The sequence below is a fragment of the Gobio gobio genome, assembly GCF_949357685.1.
Source record: "Gobio gobio genome assembly, chromosome: 1".
Taxonomy (NCBI): Eukaryota; Metazoa; Chordata; class Actinopteri; order Cypriniformes; family Gobionidae; genus Gobio; species Gobio gobio.
In genome coordinates, this window is record NC_137097.1 from 82,446,151 (window position 1) to 82,465,700 (window position 19,550).

The 19,550-nt window shown below is 40.0% G+C and overlaps 1 long non-coding RNA gene across 1 annotated transcript; it reads left to right on the forward strand.

The window, feature by feature from the left end:
* The first annotated feature begins 3,704 nt into the window (after nucleotides 1–3,704).
* Nucleotides 3,705–17,342, forward strand: LOC307128832. The gene is made up of 3 exons (XR_013816815.1): nucleotides 3,705–3,802; nucleotides 4,684–4,939; nucleotides 14,155–17,342. It is a non-coding gene; the product is annotated as an uncharacterized lncRNA (long non-coding RNA).
* Nucleotides 17,343–19,550: the final 2,208 nt, after the last annotated feature.

Here is a 19,550-nt window from a genome sequence, read left to right on the forward strand (position 1 = left end):
TTAAATGCTCAAATTACCATATCTATGTTCAGCCCGTTTTGAGACTCAGACTTGACATTTTAGTTTTAGTTCTGACGTTTCTTATCTAGAAGTCCTGTATTCATGAAGACTAGCTGTTGCTCTTCTGTCCGGGAATGTGTTGGGAGATTAATTTACGTGATTAATTCGTGATAAATTTTTCACGTATTTGTGTTTGAAGATTCTGCTTCCGTTTACTTTGGTGGTGTGGATTGCTCGGCTGAGTCGAGTGTGATTCCTTCTTTCCTCAGGTCTCTGCATGCCTCTGTCGTGCTGTTATAGACTTTGGTTCCGCTGTCTAGGAATACCTTCAGCTTCGCCGGGTATGGTGTCTGGAATCGTATTTGCTTGTTCTTGATGGCTGTCTGCGCTGGAGAATTTGGGCGGGAGGACTCATCACTGGGCAGGATGCTAATATATCTTTGCTCCGTTAAACAGCACTATATGAAACATAAGGAAACATTTCATAGGGGGCTAAAAATGTTGTCTTTCACTGTATGTCCTTACACAAAAATTAGAATTTTGATACTAAAAGTTAAATTAATTATTTCTGTCATTTCAGACGCGAGGAGAATGAAGAATTGACTGAAGTGGAGGAGGAACATCATGTCAAACCTGGAGAAAAACCTTTGAGTCGCTCAAAGACTAAAAAGACATTTATAAAGAAAACAAGAGCCAAGAAATCTACAACCTGCACTCAGTGTGGAAAGAGTTCCCTTTCAGTCAGTCACGTTCGACGTACGTCCCAATTCGTCGGTGACGTCCGATGTACGTCTCCGTTTCCTCCTTAAGGGAACGAGGGTTACCATACGTAACCGAGACGTTCCCTTTCAGTTGGTCACGTTCGACGTACGTCGGACATCACCGACGAATTGGGACGTCCATCTCCGTTCCCTCCTTGAGGGAACAAGGGTTACCATACGTGACCGAGACGTTTTACAACCAAACAACATCTTGATGTCCATATAAGCATTCACACTGGAGAGAAGCCGTTCTCATGTGGTCAGTGTGGGAAGAGTTTCTCAGGATCAGCACAACTTAAAGAACAAACAAAGATCCACACGGGGAGAGAAGCCATTCTCATGTGATCAGTGTGGGAAGAGTTTCTCAAAATCAGCAAATCTTAAAGTTCGCATGAGGACACACACGGGGAGAGAAGCCGTTCAAGTGTGATCAGTGTGCAAAAACATTTCTTTTGTCATCAACCCTGAAGAAACACCTGATAATTCATACAAAGGAGAAGCCACATTCATGTTCTGTGTGTGGGAAGAGTTTTTCACTGCTGTATAGTTTAAAAGTACATGAGAAAATACACACTGGTGTGAGAGAGTACATGTGCTTTAAGTGTGAGAATATTTTTACTACACCAGATAGTTTAAAACTACATTAGAGGATTCACACTGGAGAGAAACCTTACAAGTGTTCATACTGTGACAAGAGATTCAGTCAGTCAGGAAGTCTGAAAACACATGAGCGGATCCACAGCAGAGAGAAGCCTCACGTGTGATCCAGGGTGTAAAAAAGTAAAAAAAAAATTGATGACAAAATGTTTACAAAATTATATAACAAAAAAGAAAACAAAGCAAATGTTAATAAAATTGACTACGGATGCACAATATATCGGCAAAATATAATTATCGGCCGATAAATGATCATTTTTGATGTTATCGTTATCGGTCCGATTAAGGAAATTTGACCGATATATTCAAGTCGAAAGATAATGTATTATTTCCTTCAGCTGAGACACCTCAGACGCGCCGTCCACCACGATGATGGGTTTGAATCACTAAAAGCGCGTTAATGGGCATGCATTGCTCTCTCGCTCTGGTCTCGCACATGCCCTTCCGGGAGAAGTGCCCATACGGCCCACGGCCCGTACAACGACATTCCGCCCTTGTTGATGTCATGAAAAATGTGTCGAAAAAAAAACTTTCCGAAACTTCTGAGAAACCGGAAGGAGTATTTTTGGCACAAAAATACTCCTTAAAATGTCCAACTTTCTCTTTTGAAACTTTGTCCATGTTTAGCATGGGAATATAAGTATTTAACAGTGTAAAAAACTCAGTATGCACGAAACAGCATTTCACCCCGCCCCGCCTTGATTCAGAGTGTAGTTTTAGTCCTTGTGTGTGTTACAGAGAAGTCTTTGTGTTGGGTTACAGAGAGTCTTTGGAATGTGTAGACGAGAGTTTCATGACTCGCTGATGAGATTAGGCCAAGGAGTCACGGGGAGGTGAGGTCTCTGTGAAATCCATGCTTTGCATGTATACTCTTACACAGTAGATCATAATTGAGCAAATTTGATGGGATTAATGAGTTCAACAGTCCTTTTAGTGATCTTGACTTTGAGCTTCACATGTCTCTCATTTGAAATCTCTCATGATTTAATGTTTCTTTTAGACCTGATGGACATGAACAAGAAAGTATAAAGAAACGCTCACCTGCCCTTAGTGTAAAAAAATGAAATGATTCACATGTAAAGGAAGACACAGCACTATGCGATTAACATGATAAATGACAAGCAATCTCTCTCATATAAATCTGTCCTGACCAGCTGCAGCGAGAGACGCAAGAAAGCTCATCTTCAGGACCAGCAGTGTGAGATTCAGAGCCACTCAAAGATGAGTTCCTGCACAAACAACAGTGTATAGGTCTTATTCTTACATGTCATTTATTTTTATCATATACATGATGTGAATATGCTTTATTATTGTCATGTGTTGGCTGCAATAAAGTGAAAAGATTGAATAATTTACAGCAGTATCAGATTTATTAAACTGAAACCCTCAAAACACTGCAACAAGAACAAGTGGCACAACACGATAAGAAAGAACTGAAATACAGAGCTTTATACACTGAACAGACTCATTAAAAAAATGAGACACATCTGACCACGATATTCAATGAAATTAACAAACCAAGCTAACTGATGAACACGGGACAGTCACTGAAAACAAAGACACAGAACTGAAATAACTTACAAAACAGAACAGAACTAAGACTACTCGTCACATTTCTAAACACACACCTCTGCAAACACATCCAGTTGGGCCACATGGGCAGTAGATGGCTAAACTAAGAAGGCTCCAGCTGGGCTCCGTTCAGAATTAATTATGTCAGACATGGATGCTATTTCTAGAGAAAGTCCCTTTTCACATTTCCGGGTTTCACAGAGCGGAAGTCGTCATAGTTGGGTTAAATATTATAGCTGTGAAAGAGAGAATACATTAAATATTTTTTTGTGTGCCCAATTGCTCACATAGCAAAAGAAAAAAGCCACAGTAGTGATTTCACAACTTTCAAAAAGAGGGAAAAAATAGAGTGAGATTGATAACGGCAGTCAAAAGAGAGAGATATGTTAATTTTTACCATTACTCCCATAGACGGAGTCTAAAGTCATTTTAGACTTTTAGACTTTTTATTTTAGACCCTGTGAGGGTGTTTAGTCATTACTACACACCCTCACAGCAGCGGTAACTTTTTTGTAATTTGATGCAAAAGTAATATAATACAAAGTCTTAGTCTTATAAATGTACATTAAAAGACTATTAAACTGCTCTACTGAGAGACAATGCTGTTATTTATTGGTAATACATCAGTAATGTAAAAAAGACCACCCTCACAAATGGACTCTTCCAAACTCCCCCACTTCTGCTGGTAATTTGGACTGCTCCAAAACTTCCCTCAGAGAACCAGAGATCAGAGAGTGAGGATGCAGAGATGTGCTTGTGTTTAGTTATTAACAGTTGAAGTAGTCAGAAGGGACAGACTTTGTGGATTGTGTGTAAGTATCTTCTCTTCATTAGTGATTACTATATTGCTAAGAGACATTAAGGAGCGTCTGAATGTTTACATTAATAATTCGGTTTGCACATTATCTTGTCCCCTACATAACAGCATTGTCTCTCAGTAGAGCAGTTTAACAGTCTTTTGTCATATATCCTGACTGGAATAATGTGTTTGTAAGAGCAAACAGTCAGAATAAAGTGAGATGATCTGCTGATGATCCTGAATGTCTTGTTGAATGAGTGTTGATAGTCTGAGGCTCATCAATATTAACAGAGCTGCTGAAAAGACTCTTTATTTCATCTCAATAGTTCCTGTTTCATTTCGTTGGAGGACTGAGAGTATTTGTTGGCTACTTCATATGAGCATGTTTCTGTCTTTATGCTTTCAACAGCTTTCCCACCATTATTTAGAGGAATTGACTATTGTTGTGTCCCTATTTGGGGGTGGAGGTGGGGTAAGACATATATTTGTATGGGTCCATTGTCCCTAGAGGTTATCATGCTCCTAAAGTTAGAGGGTCCAGGTGTCCAGAAGTAGGACAATGGGGTTATTTGTGCATGTGTTTCAAACTTTGACCATGTGTGGAAAACTACAGCAGAATCTGAATGCTGACATTGATCTTAGAGAGGGAAGAAGAAGGGACTGAGAGTTTAGTCTGCAGACATTGATGATGGCTGTGTGACTGTTGACTCTTCTTTTGCAAAAGAATAAACCATTTAGTAAATCTACAAAAATGTCTCTTATTCGGAAAATTTGCCATGGCTAGAACAATAACAGAAGTATATAAAAACAAATTGCAAAACAAAAAGGACATACATTCCTAGATGTTTCAATTAGGTTTTGACAAACTCAGTAACTGATATATTTTTCCTTCAGTGAAGCTCCTCCCACAACAGTCACATCATCAGTGAAGCTCCTCCCACTGCAGTGACATCACAAGTGAAGCTCCTCCTACATCAGTTGATCAATAAATGCTGGAATATTCCCATCAGGCTACGAGTGAAGACGAGCATCAGCGCATCAGGAAGAGCTGAAATCTGCAAAGACTGAGTTTATTAAAGAGGACAGTGAGAACACGAGTGATCCAGAACCTGCAGAATGAAACACACTGAAGATCCTGAAGAACAAAGAGGTTGGTGTTTATTCTTCATTCATTCATGATAAAGTTTCTCTTATAGAAGTTACTCATAGTTATAGAGATTATTCTTCTCACAGTAACTTTGGTAACAGGGTTGATTATGCGAACACTGTACAGTTTGTGTCAAAACTGAGAAAATGGAGAAAGGGTCTCATGCTGTAGAAAGGGTCCAGATGATGTCACTTCCTGTGTGTCACAGTTTTAAGAAATGCTCTTTTTTTAAAGGAGGAAACTCATGTCAGAAGTCACAGGGTTGAGTGGAACATGTAGGACAGTGGTTTTCAAACTTTTTTTTGTTGCAACCCCTCTTCTTTTTTTTTGTCACGACCCATATACCAGGCCTACAACCATTCAAACAAGTCAAGCCCAGCAAAAGAATTCTTATATATAATTGGCCATTTGACTCTATTCTCCATTAAACCACTAGATGGCACAACAATTTAGTTCAGCACTTTTCCACACAACCGCTTTTGATTATTAATGCATTCGCAATGCAAAGTTGATTCTGCACTAATTTGATAGCTAGACCTATTATATTATGGGATAGGTTTCCTTGGTTTCCGTGAACTTATTTGAGCGCCGCACCTCACAAAAATGAACCAAACTCAGCAGCACAGTTGCACAGTTTTATCTTTCTTTTTGTTAATATTTTAATTATTTAAGTAAAAAAAAATTCACATATTTATGCCTTTTATATAGGCCTAAATGCTTATTTTGTGAAACTATTTATTTTTTTATGTAACTTTTTTTTTTTGTAGGACACAGTTAATGCTAGAATTATAATGTCAATTGATGTCGCACTCTGTGCATTTGTGTTATTTTATAAAACATAAATGAGCATTACAAAAGCTAACTAGATAATAGTTTGTCAGGACCAAAGCCTAGCAGAAAGGTTTAAGTAGTTTTAAGTCTCTAAACTACAACAAAATAAAGATATCACTAGGAAAAATCACTCTGAGTCTGAGACTTGATTTAAAGTTTGAATTATACTATATTTCTCTTGCAAGTTGAACATTTCAAATGGAGTTTCCAACATAACATTTCTAACATCATGCATTCATTTCTTGTTTGAACTCATCCATTTGTCTGATGACTGGAATGATCTGTTTTCCCTTCCGGATCAGTCCTCCACTTGTAGGGTAATTCTTGCTTCTTTTCTCTTTCTTCTCTGCTTTCCGGAGGTGCCTGGTGAACTAAAAGATTGTCCATAAACATTTCAGTTTTATCTGTCTTCTTTTTACACATAAATCATTTAGGATAGATCTTGTTTCCGGGAAATCACCAGAGGAATGGCCAACATGTACATTTGAGGATTAGTATCTTGCAAAAACAACTAGTATAATAATATGTACTGTCGTCATTGCAAAGACAAAAATAAATTAGTTTAAACTTCAGTAAAAGAATTGTTAATGCTCAAAAAGGAGGAGAAGGATGTACATCCTCGTTTATCAAATCATGGCAGAGGCAGGAAGATTCCAAAAACTTTGGAAAGAAAACTAATGTGAGAGCTTTCTAAAGACCCCAGAACAATTGCCAAGACACTACCATTTAGCCAAGTTTGGGATTGAAAATCGTCAAGAAGACGGTCACTAGAGCCGTCTCTGATCTTTTGAATATTCCCATCTAATAATTGCCTCATCGACACGGCATCCTCAAAAAACCGTCTCCGGCGTAATGACTCCGTTCTTTCAAATATTCCGATCAAGTATTCTTGGTTTGGGTCAACGTTTTGTCTTCCAGCATAATAACCTCACTTTTCACGTACAACCCCAAATCAGAAAAAGTTGGGACAGTATGGAAAACGCAAATAAAAAACAAAAGAAGTGATTTCTAAATTTACTTTGACTTGTATTTCATTGCAGACAATATGAACACAAAATATTTCATGTTTTGTCTGGTCAACTTCATGTCATTTGTAAATATGCATCCTTTCCCGTCATTCAGACCTGCAACACATTAAAAAAAATTGGGACAGGAGCAATTTAGGGCTAGTAATGAGGTAAAATGGTTAAATAATGGTGTGATTTGAAACAGGTGATGTCAACAGGTGATTGTAATTATGATTTGGTACAAAAGCAGCATCCAAGAAAGGTCTAATCCTTTAGGAGCAAAGATGGGTAGAGGATCGCCAGTTTGCCAACAAATACGTGAGAAAATTATTGAAATGTTTAAAAACAATGTTCCTCAAAGAAAGATAGGAAGAGATTTGGGTATTTCACATTCAACAGTGCATAACATAATTAAAAGATTCAAGGAATCTGGAGGAATTTCAGTGCGTAAAGGACAAGCGTGCAAGCCTAAGCTGAACAACCGTGATCTCCGATCCCTCAGGCGGCACTGCATCAAGAATCGTCATTCATCTATAAGCGATATCAACACATGGGCTCAGGACTACTTTGGCAAACCTTTCTCAAGTACCACAATACGTAGTTACATCCACAAATGCCAGTTAAAACTGTACTGTGCCAAAAGGAAGCCCTATGTTAACAGTGTCCAGAAGCGCCGTCGACTTCTCTGGGCTCGGAGGCATCTGGGATGGACCATCACACAGCTCCGGACCAAAGAAGAAAAGGATCATCCAAACTGTTACCAGTAACAAGTCCAAAAGCCAGGGTCTGTCATGGTTTGGGGTTGTGTCAGTGCCCTTGGCAAAGGTAACTTGCACTTCTGTGAAGGCACCATTAATGCTGAAAAGTACATAGAGATTTTGGAGCATAATATGCTGCCTTCAAGAAGACATCTTTTCCAGGGACGTCCATGCATTGAAAACAAGACAATGCAAAACCACATTCTGCACACGTTACAAAGTCCTGGCTGCGGAAGAAGAGGGTACGGGTACTTGACTGGCCCGACCTGTCTCCAATAGAGAATGTGTGGCGCATTTTGAAGCGCAAAATGCGACAACGAAGACCCCGTACTGTTGCCCACCTTAAGACTTGTTTGCAGGGAGGGGCGCAAGATGGCGACTTGGAAGTAGCAGCAGTTCTGAATCGCTCCTGTCACGCCTATTCGTTTTTCATTTATACTTCCTAAGTAAGGCACGCAAGCTCTGATTTTAGGTTTTAAATCTTGTGTAGTATGTCGCTAGAGACTTTCTGGTCGCAATCTCTGCCGAAAATGTCTAAACCTGCAAAGAAAACGGCGAAAAAAGATTTGACCGCAGATGCATCGTCCGACGAGCCTAAACAGAGCCAGGCAGATGTGGACGGCGAGGCTGAACTTAGCCCAGCGCTCGCAAAAGCACTCCAAATTATGACTGAGAACATTTCTGACGCAATCGATAAGAAACTCGGCCCGCTGGCAGAAACGGTGCATAATCATACCCAGCAGCTGGATAGTGTTAATGGTCGACTGGACGAGGCAGAACGGAGAATCATGGCTGCGGAGGCACTTTCGGAAGACGCACAATCTCGCGCTTTCACTCTTGAAAAACAAGTCGCCATGCTTACCGAACATATTGATGACTTGGAAAATAGAGGCCGGCGTAAGAACATCCGAATCCTGGGCCTTCGCGAAGAAGTAGAGGGTGCTAATGTAGTCACTTTTCTTGAATCATGGATCCCTGAGTTTCTCGGTTTGCATACTAAGGGTGGTCGCATTAAGATTGAAAGGGCACACCGTACGCTGGCACCAAAACCGGGTGCCAGGGATAGGCCACGGCCGCTGATTGTACGGTTCCATAATTATGGTGACAAGCAGAGGGTTCTCGATGCCAGCAGGAGACAATCGGCAGATGGTGAATTGCGGTATGAGGACAATGGGTATCATTCTACCAGGATTTTTTGGCTTCAGTGGTACGGAAGCGTAAAGAATTCAACGCGGTCAAGCAGCGACTTCGCGATATGGGTGCTCGCTACGCGATGCTATATCCAGCCAAGCTATGAGTCAATATTGGAAATACCGTTAAAGTCTTTGAGACGGCGGCTGCAGTCTCGCAGTACCTGGACAAGAGCAACTCAAACTCCAGCAACTGATGTTTATCAAGCTCTCTGACAGGCGGGTTGTTCTGATTTGGCTTCAGGTACTGCAATTTACACAGCGATGTGAATGCTAGTTTGCGTGCTTTATTTTCTATTTTCCCTTTTCTGAGTGACAGGGGCGGTCTTAATAACTTTCATTTACGTTCTGGTTGAGCGCTACTTTTCTGTATAGTTGCTATTGGAGACATATCGAGACTGACCTGTTTTTGAGATGGTCTTTCCCCTTTACTCTGGGAAACAGCCCCTTTTTTCCTATTTTTCAATTTTTTTGTCGTGTTCATTTTTTCTTTTCTTTTTTCTTTTTCTTTCCTTGTTGCCAGTTTGGCTTGTTTTAATAGGTGTTATTGATTATTGTAATGCCTCGACACATTCGTATTTGTTTACTGGACCTGACAGGGTAATGTTTGTGGACATTTTCGAATTCATTATTTTATTTTGTTTCCTTATTTTAAGAAATGGCTAGTAACTTAAGACTTTGTACATGGAATGTAAGGGGTTTACACGGGCGAATAAAAATTCGTAAAGTGCTCACACGACTCCATAAGGAGAATATAGATATAGCTCTTTTACAAGAAACCCATTTGAGTGATAGTGAACACTTGAATCTTACACATAATAAATGGGTGGGTCAGATTCAATTTTCATCCTTTACGAAAAGCAGTAGAGGAGTAGCCATTTTGATCAGTAAAAGTATACCTTTTATGGTCACGAACAGTATTAAGGACAAGCATGGTAGATATATCATTATTAAGGGGACTTTGAACACGGAGGAAATCTCACTTTTAAATATATATTGCCCCCCTAACTACTCCTCAGAATTTATTATAAAAGCTTTCCTTGAGTTTAAGGAGCATGCATCTGGTCTGTGTATTATTGGAGGAGACTTTAATTGTTTATTGAATTCTATACTGGACCGTTTTCCCCCCAGGGACTCTCTCTTCACCAAACAATCTAAAGCTCTTGCTGCACTGTGTGAGGATTTAGAATATTTGGATGTTTAGCGTACTTTTAACCCGTATCAGAAGAAATTTACCTTTTTCTCGCACCCACATAAGTGTCATTCTAGGATCGACTACTTTTTTGCTCCTAAGACTATAATGCATGCAATCTCACATTGCAACATAGGAGACATTGTTGTCTCTGATCATGCTGCAGTGGTACTAGATATTTGTGTGAGGGTTTTTTTTAGACCTGTGAGAAGTTGGAGGTTCAATAACTTATTACTCAAAGATGATAAATTCCTCTCATACTTTATTTCAGAGTTTAAGATATTTTTATCTATTAACTCAGAGTCTACAAATAATCCCTCACTTCTCTGGGAGACGGCTAAAGCGTATATTAGAGGCCTTGCCATTTCATACTCTACAACTAAAAAAAGAAAACAGTCGGAGAAGTAGAAACACTTAGAATCTGAGTTAAATATTGCCACTAGCAGCTATTTGAACAATAAGTGCAGTGCGGGCTTCTTTAAATTTGTTATTAACTCATCAGTCTCATTCAAATATATTATACTCAAAGCAAAAGCTGTATGAATGGGGTAATAAACCTAGTAAATATTTAGCTAACCTGACGAAGTCTAATTCTGACTCACAATTTATTACTTCCATAGTAGACCCCAAGGGAATGCGTCATTTCGATTCTCTTATCATTAACAGTACTTTTAAACAATTTTACTCTTCTCTCTATAAGTCTAATTACTCTTCCCAAAAGCATGAGTATATGGTGTCATTCTTTGATTGCCTAACTCTCCCTGCTGTCTCAGAAGGGCAGAGAGAGCTTCTTAATGCACCCATTTCTAGAGAGGAAGCTATAGTCGCACTCCATAGTTTGAAGTCCGGTAAGTCTCCTGGGCCGGATGGCTTTGCATGTGAATTCTACAAAGAATTCGAGCATGTGCTTCTAGACCCTCTCTTAGCTATGCTTAATCATTCATTTTTGACTAACAGGTTGCCCCCCTCGCTTCGTGAGGCAAATATTTCTCTTATTTTAAAAAAGGGCAAGGATTCAGAAAATTGTGGATCCTATAGACCTATTGCCTTGCTTAATTCAGATTTTAAACTGTTATCTAAAATTGTAGCGCTAAGACTGGAAAAGATTCTACCGTCCATTATTCATGAGGACCAGACAGGGTTTATTAAAGGTAGAAGCTCCACCCATAATGTCAGGAGGCTTTTAAACATTATTGAGCTTTCCCATAATCTCAGTACTAGATCTTTAATTTTGTCCCTAGATGCGGAAAAAGCTTTTGATTCCATCGAGTGGCCGTATCTATTCTACACACTGGAAAAATTTGGCCTTGGGGAATATTTTATTAAGTGGGTGCAAATACTTTACACGGATCCCCCTCTCCGCGGTCATTACCAATGGTCACAGATCTGATAATTTCTCTTTATACCGGGGTACTAGGCAAGGATGTCCCCTCTCTCCATTGCTTTTTGCAATAGCAATAGAACCGTTTGCTCAGAGGATAAGAGAGAGCGCAGCTGTGTTGGGGGTGTCTCTGGGGGGTGGGCGGCACAAAATCTCCTTATACGCAGACGATGTGTTACTTTTTCTCTCGGACCCTAAAAGCTCTGTGCCAGCAGTTGTTGACCTCATTCAGGAATTTGGGTAATTCTCCGGGTACAAAATTAATTTCTCTAGATCAGTCGCCCTATTTATAGGAAATAAAACGTCCACAAATCAACCTTTCTCCTCCCCTTTTAAGTACTCTGAGGATGGTTTTATTTATTTAGGCATTAATATAACCCCTACTTTTAGGAAATTGTACAAAGCCAATTTTACTCCGGTGCTTGGAAAAATCCATGATGATTTGACCAGGTGGATGACTCTCCCTCTGTCTTGGCTGGGACGGGTTGCCTTGATAAAGATGAATGTCCTACCTCGTTTATTGTATCCAATGCAGATGATTCCTATTTTACTGTCTAATAAGGTTATCAAAGAGCTGAATGGGTGGTTAAGTTCATTTATCTGGAGCAAAAGAAAACCCAGGCTGAAATTATCAAAACTTCAGCTCCCTAGCGCGAAGGGTGGTTTGGATCTCCCAAATTTTAAAATATATCAGCTGGCTTGCCAGCTTCGATTCATTGTTGAATGGTTTAATGAAGACCCTAAATCAGTTTGGCTTGATCTTGAATCTTCACAGTCCAAATGCCCTCTACAAAACGTATTATTTATCCGCAACTCTAAGCTGAGGAGAGATATGTGTGAAAGTCCTTTAGTACGTAATACTCTCAAGGCATGGCGTATTGTTCAAAGATTGGAGGATAGGACCGATACAACCTCTCCTCTCTTGCCAATCCTGAACAATCCAGAGTTCTTGCCTAGTTCTATGGACATTGGTTTCAACCTGTGGCCTGCTTATGGTATACGCAGAATAGCTGACCTATTTGATGATGGGTCACTATTGTCCTTTGATATTATAGCCTCAAAATATAATCTACCTAGGCAACACTTTTTTAGATTTTTGCAGATTAGAGATTACATATTCAGAAAAACTACACTTACATCTAAATATTCATTTTCTGTAATTGAGAAGATACTCTTAAGTCCTCCTACACAAAAGTTGATTTCCTTTTTCTACAAAGCACTGTGCTCTTATGACACAGTTAATGCCTCGCACCTCAGATTAACTTGGGAAAGAGAGCTTGGGGTAGATATCTCGGAGGAAGAATGGGAGAGGGTTTGGTCTTTAGCCAATAGGCTCTCAGCTTGTAATAGAGCAAGAGCCATTCAGCTTAGGATCCTCCAGAGAATTCATATTACGCCTCAGTTAAGACACAAATACAATCCAGCTCATTCACCACTCTGCCCCAAATGTAAATCTAACATAGGTGATTATACTCACTGTGTATGGGATTGTCATTTTATTCAGACCTACTGGTTCAGAGTCACAGCCTATTTGAACAACATTTTAGGTTTAGCCTTGGATCCTGACCCTTTGTCGCTCCTTCTGGGTCTTCCATGTAAGCTTATTTCTAATAAGCATAAAAGACGTCTTTTTAGCCTGTTAACTTTTGCTGCCAGAAAGAATCTACTGATGTCATGGATCAGCGATAAACCCCCCTCTATAAAGGGATGGCATTCAATCATAAGAGAAATTATTCCTCTGGAACTTCTAACATGTTTTATCCACTCTACAACTGACACTTTTATTCGTATCTGGACACCATATTTGGACAGTATAAATGCCTCCTTTTGTGATGTTCTGAGGTTCGGTATGATGTAAGGTGTTTTTATTTTATTTTATGTATTTTTCTCCTTGTTCCCCTGTCTTCTGTCAGTCCTGCTGCACATATTTGGTCTTAGTACAATGCCTTGTTATTCTATGTATTCTTCTGTATTTATCTCTGTTATGTCATGTAATTTATGTTCTGTTTTGTGTTTGTTATAAAAAATAAATTAAAAAAAAGACTTGTTTGCAGGAAGAATGGGACAAAATTACACCTGAAACACTTCATCACTTGGTGTCTTCAGTCCCTAAACGTCTTTTAAGTGTTGTGAAAAGGAATAGCAACATTACAAAGTGGTAAATGCTTTACTGTCCCAACTTTTTTTTAAATGTGTTGCAGGTCTGAATGACAGGAAAGGGTGCATATTTACAAATGACATGAAGTTGACCAGACAAAACATGAAATATTTTGTGTTCATATTGTCTGCAATGAAATACAAGTCAAAGTAAATTTAGAAATCACTTCCTTTATTTATTTATTTGCGTTTTCCATACTGTCCCAACTTTTTCTGATTTGGGGTTGTAGAACTACCTCCAAACAAGCAAAGTGAGTCCTTAACTGGCCTCCACAAAGCCCAGACTTGAATCCAATAGAAAATCTGTGGGGCAAACTGAAGTCCATGTCAGGAGACCAACAAATCTGGAGGAGCTTGAGAGAATTGCTAAGGAGGAATGGGCTGCGACTCAGGAGATGAACAAATGACTAAAGGCTGTTATCAAGCAAAAGGGAAACACTATTGCCTATTAGCATCAGAGGGCTAATAATTATACCCTGTAGTTTTTTATTCTTCTGTATGATTTTGTTTCAATTTGTATTTCAAAAACTCCAGATTTCCTAAAAAAAGTATTGTTTAAAAATGCTGTGTTGAAAGAAATCTTTGCTCTGTTAAACAGCACTATATTAAACATAATGAAACTTTTCATATGGGGTTAATGATATTGTCTTTCACTGTATGTCCTTTAATAAAAGTTCAATTTAATTATTTATCTCAATTCAGACATGATGGAAGACAGCGAGGAGAGGGAAGAACTGAGTGAAGTGGAGGAGGAACATCATGCCAAACCTGGAAAAAAACCTTTGAGTCGCTCAAAGACATTTATAAAGAAAACAAAAGCTAAGAAATCTACAACCTGCAATCAGTGTGGAAAGAGTTTCTCAACCAAATATCTTGATGTCCATTTAAGAGTTCACACTGGAGAGAAGCCGTTTGAATGTGATCAGTGTGGAAAGAGTTTCTCAAGGAAAGGCCATCTAGAGCGGCACATGAGAATTCACACCGGAGAGAAGCCGTACGCATGTGATCAGTGTGGGAAGAGATTTTCAAGTAAATGTGGTCTTGAGCTTCACATGAGAGTTCACACTGGAGAGAAGCCGTACGCATGTGATCAATGTGGGAAGAGTTACGCACAAAAAAAAGACTTCAGCAGCACATGAGGATCCACACTGGAGAGCTGTTCACATGTGATCAGTGTGGGAAGAGTTTTCTACAGAAACCAAGTCTTGAACTTCATATGAGGATCCACACTGGAGAGAAGCCGTATGCATGTGATCAGTGTGAAAAGAGATTCTCACACAAAAACAGTCTTCACCTTCACATGAGGATCCACACGGGAGAGACGTTCACATGTGATCAGTGTGGAAAGACTTTCATACAATCATCAAGCTTTAAAGCACACATGAGGATCCACACGGGAGAGAAGCCATATGCATGTGATCAGTGTGGGAAGAGTTTCTCATACAAATCAAACCTTAAAAAACACATGACGAATCACATCAGAGAGAAGCCATTAAAGTGTGATCAGTGCGAAAAGAGATTCTCAAAAAAAACAATTTTTGAGTTTCACATGAGGATCCACACCGGAGAGAGGACATACTCATGTGATCAGTGTGGGAAGAGATTCACACAGTTAGCACACCTTAAAGGACACATGAAAATCCACTCTGAAGAGAAGCTGTTCTCATGTGATCAGTGTGGGAAGAGTTTCTTACGATCAGCAGATCTTAAAGGACACATGAAAATCCACTCTGGAGAGAAGCCGTTCTCATGTGATCAGTGTGGGAAGAGATTTACACAATCATCAAGCCTTAATGTTCACATGAGGATCCACACGGGAGAAAAACCTTTCAAGTGTGATCAGTGTGGAAAAACGTTTTATGGGTCATCAAACCTGAAGACACACCTGACAGTTCATACAAAGGAGAAGCCACATTCATGTTCTGTGTGTGGAAAGAGTTTTTCACTGCTGCAATATTTACATATACATGAGAAAATACACACTGGTGTGAGAGAGTACATGTGCTTTGAGTGTGAGAAGACTTTTACTGCAGCGAACAGTTTAAAACTGCACCAGAGGATTCACACTGGAGAAAAACCTTACAAGTGTTCACACTGTGACAAGAGATTCAGTCAGTCAGGAAATCTGAAAAAACACGAGAGGATCCACAGCAGAGAGAAGCCACATGTGTGATATGGGGTGTTTCCTGCTAGGAGGCAAGGGAGGCAGTGCCTCCTCAAAACAAAAAAACTGGATGACAAAATAATTCATATTACAAAAATGAAACAAAGCAAATATTAATACAATTGACTAATACAAGAGTAAAAGTCGCTGGTTTTTATAAAGTAAGACTGTCCAGCAGCGACACCCGTAGGTGAAGTTACAGAAGGAGACGCGCCTCCTCCCTCTGCATTGACTTAAAGCAGATTCCCTAATGTGTGAAGTCCCGTGAGAGGAGGCAATGCCTCCATCGCTTATGATTGGATATGATCAGTTATGATTGGAGATGATCATTTATGAGTGGATATGATCGGTTATGATTGGATGTGATTGTTTTGTTCACAAATAATATACCGAAGGGTTGGGTAAGAAACCTCTTCAACATATAATCAGTGATAATCATTTTTATATAATTTCTATATTCAATAAGTGACTCAAATATACTTTTAGTCATATGTTTGCTGTGAAGTGTTTTTTCAACTTTTTTCAGGCACATTCTGATGGTATTTGGGTATTTTGAGTCCCTCAACATGTCACTCATATCTGTTCCTAGTTGACCTTAAGGTTACAGGGGTCAAACCGTCCGTGACTTCACCTGATTTACAGAATTGCATCTCTTCCATGTGTATTCCTCTAAGGCAGGGGTCACCAAACTCGGTCCTGGAGGGCCACTGTCTTAAAGGGTTTAGCTCCAAACCCAATTAAACTCACCTGAACAGGTGATGCCTTGTAAGACACTGTTTAGCTGGGTCAGGTGTGTTTATTTGAACAGGTAATGCCTTGTAAGTCACTGTTTAGCTGGGTCAGGTGTGTTTATTTGAACAGGTAATACCTTGTAAGTCACTGTTTAGCTGGGTCAGGTGTGTTTATTTGAACAGGTAATACCTTGTAAGTCACTGTTTAGCTGGGTCAGGTGTGTTTATTTGAACAGGTAATGCCTTGTAAGACACTGTTTAGCTGGGTCAGGTGTGTTTATTTGAACAGGTAATGCCTTGTAAGTCACTGTTTAGTTGGGTCAGGTGTGTTTATTTGAACAGGTAATGCCTTGTAAGACACTGTTTGGCTGGGTCAGGTGTGTTTATTTGAACAGGTAATGCCTTGTAAGAAACTGTTTAGCTGGATCAGGTGTGTTTATTTGAACAGGTAATGCTTTGTAAGACACTAGGTGTGTTCGATATCGGCTGCGTCCGGATGTAACCAATCGGCGAGAGTAGCCGAGTGCAGGCGAGGAGGAGCTGCAAACGCAGACGTGAAGTCAGACACTTTCTGCTTCCCACAGTGACACTCGCGCTATGTTTGCATACTTTATCAGCTGAAGTGAAATAAATGCAATATTTGTCAATACACAGATGTTTCAGAAACATTATTGTCATGTAATAGTTTATGCACTGCTTAATACAGCGTGTGTTCGTACAAGAATAAAGTTCAACATATAAGCCTAGCTACACTATCAATGAAGTGGGGTCTATGTTTTTAATCAGGTTTAATTTGATAAACATGACAATATAACATTTTGACTACATGAAAGGAGGTTTTACTGTTATAAAAAACAGATTTGTGCGCATTAGTGGAGCTGAAGGTTTTAGAATAAACACGAAACGCACGTGATCGCTGTCATGCGGGGAATCTGGCCAATGGCATGGTTGTTGGTGCCATACTTGATTTTAGTGAATAAAACATTACATAGTGTAAAAATAAAAAAATAGAACTGTATATGGTCTCTTTTATGTAATGTTTATTAAGTGTAACAGACATAGATTAACATTTGATGTAAATAAAAAATGTGATGACTTTCGCTATTGAAAGTCACCTGAAGAAACACATGAGGATTCATGCACAGTCTGAAATCACGGTAAGTAGTTGATCTTTATGTGCTAAGCACAGTTAGTCAGGGAAAGAAAATGACTGCTGCTGGAAGAGGTGTTGGTGAAGGTGGATCAGGACTCACACAGACCACAGGGTGAGCGGCGCCCCCTGCTGGCTTCACTAACACCTCTTCCAGCGGCAGCCCAGTTTTCCCTAGTCTCAGCCCATGGACCGTTGGCTGAACGTCTGATGCATATGGCACACAACAGGCACCATCCTTCAAATGAGAAGCTAACCTAGGTCCTGACTCTCTGTGGTCATAAAAATCCCATGACACTCCTCATAAAGAGCAGGACCGTTTGTCCTGGCCAGATCCCCTCCATTGGCCTTCATCAATCCTGGCCTTCTAATAATCCTTGTCCACTAAACTGGCTCTATCTCTCGCTCCTCTCACTTATGGCTAGTGAAGCACAGGTGCTGTATCACTGTGGCTGGTGTCATCAGTGGTGGGTGAGGACAGACCTCAGGGTGTACAGTAGAACATAGTAAAGCGCTATCTTGAGGGGTAGTCCATCGTTGTCCGATGATAACTTCTTCTATGATTTGTGGGTGCTTTGATGACTGCTATCTTGAGGGGTTGAATATCTTGGTCCATGCTACAGTCACTAGATAAATAACTGCCAAGATATTTAAAGTGTGGCACTAAGTGGGGAATCATGAATAATGAACACTGGCGGTTTTTGTGGAGGATTAGATGACCGTTGACAAAGGACTTCTGTTTTCTTGATATTCACAGCTAAGCCCATCCTGCTATATGCTCTAACAACAGCGTTAAGAGTAGACTGCAAATCTTCTGGAGTGTGTGATACTAGGGCACAATCATCCAGCACACGAGCAAACTGAAGCTTAGTGACTGCCTGGAACCTCCTGATGTTAAAGAGGTTACCATCCAGTCTATAAGCCACTGAAACCTCACTTTCTTCTTCCATTTCTTTATACAGAAGCTTTGTGACACACAGTAAGATGATGTCAAACAAGACTGGCGCATGAACACAGCCCTGCCTTACTCCAGTGCCTACTGCAAAGTGTGCAGATTCTAGTCCACCCAATGTCACTTTGGCGGTCATCCCATCATGGAACTGTTGTAGCATTGTGATAAACTTTACAGAGCATCCAAAATGCATAAGCACTTCCCATAAGAGGTCACGGTGTACAGTATCGAAAGCCTTGGAAAGATCCACAAAAGCAATGAACAAGTTCTTATGTTGTTCGCGACATTTCTCCTGCAGTTGGCATGAGGTAAATATCATGTCTACTGTACTTCGACCTGCTCTGAACCAGCTTTGGGATTCTGGCAGGAGATTTTCAGAGATAGTATTGACAAGTCGATGGAGCATGACCTTTGCCAGAGCTTTACCTGCAACTGAAAGAAGAGAGATCCCCCTACTATTTTCACAGATGGACCTGTCACCCTTGTTTTTATATATTGTGACAATATTAGCATCCTTCCATTGTTGGGGAATGATTTCTTGCTGCCACACTAGGGTGATGAACTGATGGATTGCCCTTGTGCAGAGGTACCCTCCTTCCTTCAGGAGCTCAGCAGGAATACGATCAGGCCCAGGAGACTTGCTGTTTTTCAATTCCTTGATTGCAGCATACACTTCAGAAAAATAAGGTGGAACATTAAGACTCTGTATGATTGGTAAAGTTGGTAGTTCCTCCAGCACTGTAAGAAAAAATATAGCTGCAAGCAGCAATACCGGGGCCAAGCGCAAAGAAGAAGACAAGACATGCCAAAATGGCTGGCAGTGTCAGATCAACTGGAGCAATGAGCAATTAATCACGTTTTAAGATGATTTGAAGCAAAAGGCTGAAAATGCGTTGTAGTCTGAGAGTGTCAGACCAACTGCAACAATTAACAATTATACAGTTTAAGAAGATTAGGCAAAATGGCTGAAATATCATATATTGAGTCACTGATAATATAAGTTAATGGTTTATCACTTTTGACCAATAGGTGGCACAGATACGAAATTGATGTGGTGTGGTCAGAATAAGGGAACAATGACACATGCAAAGATTGATGCCA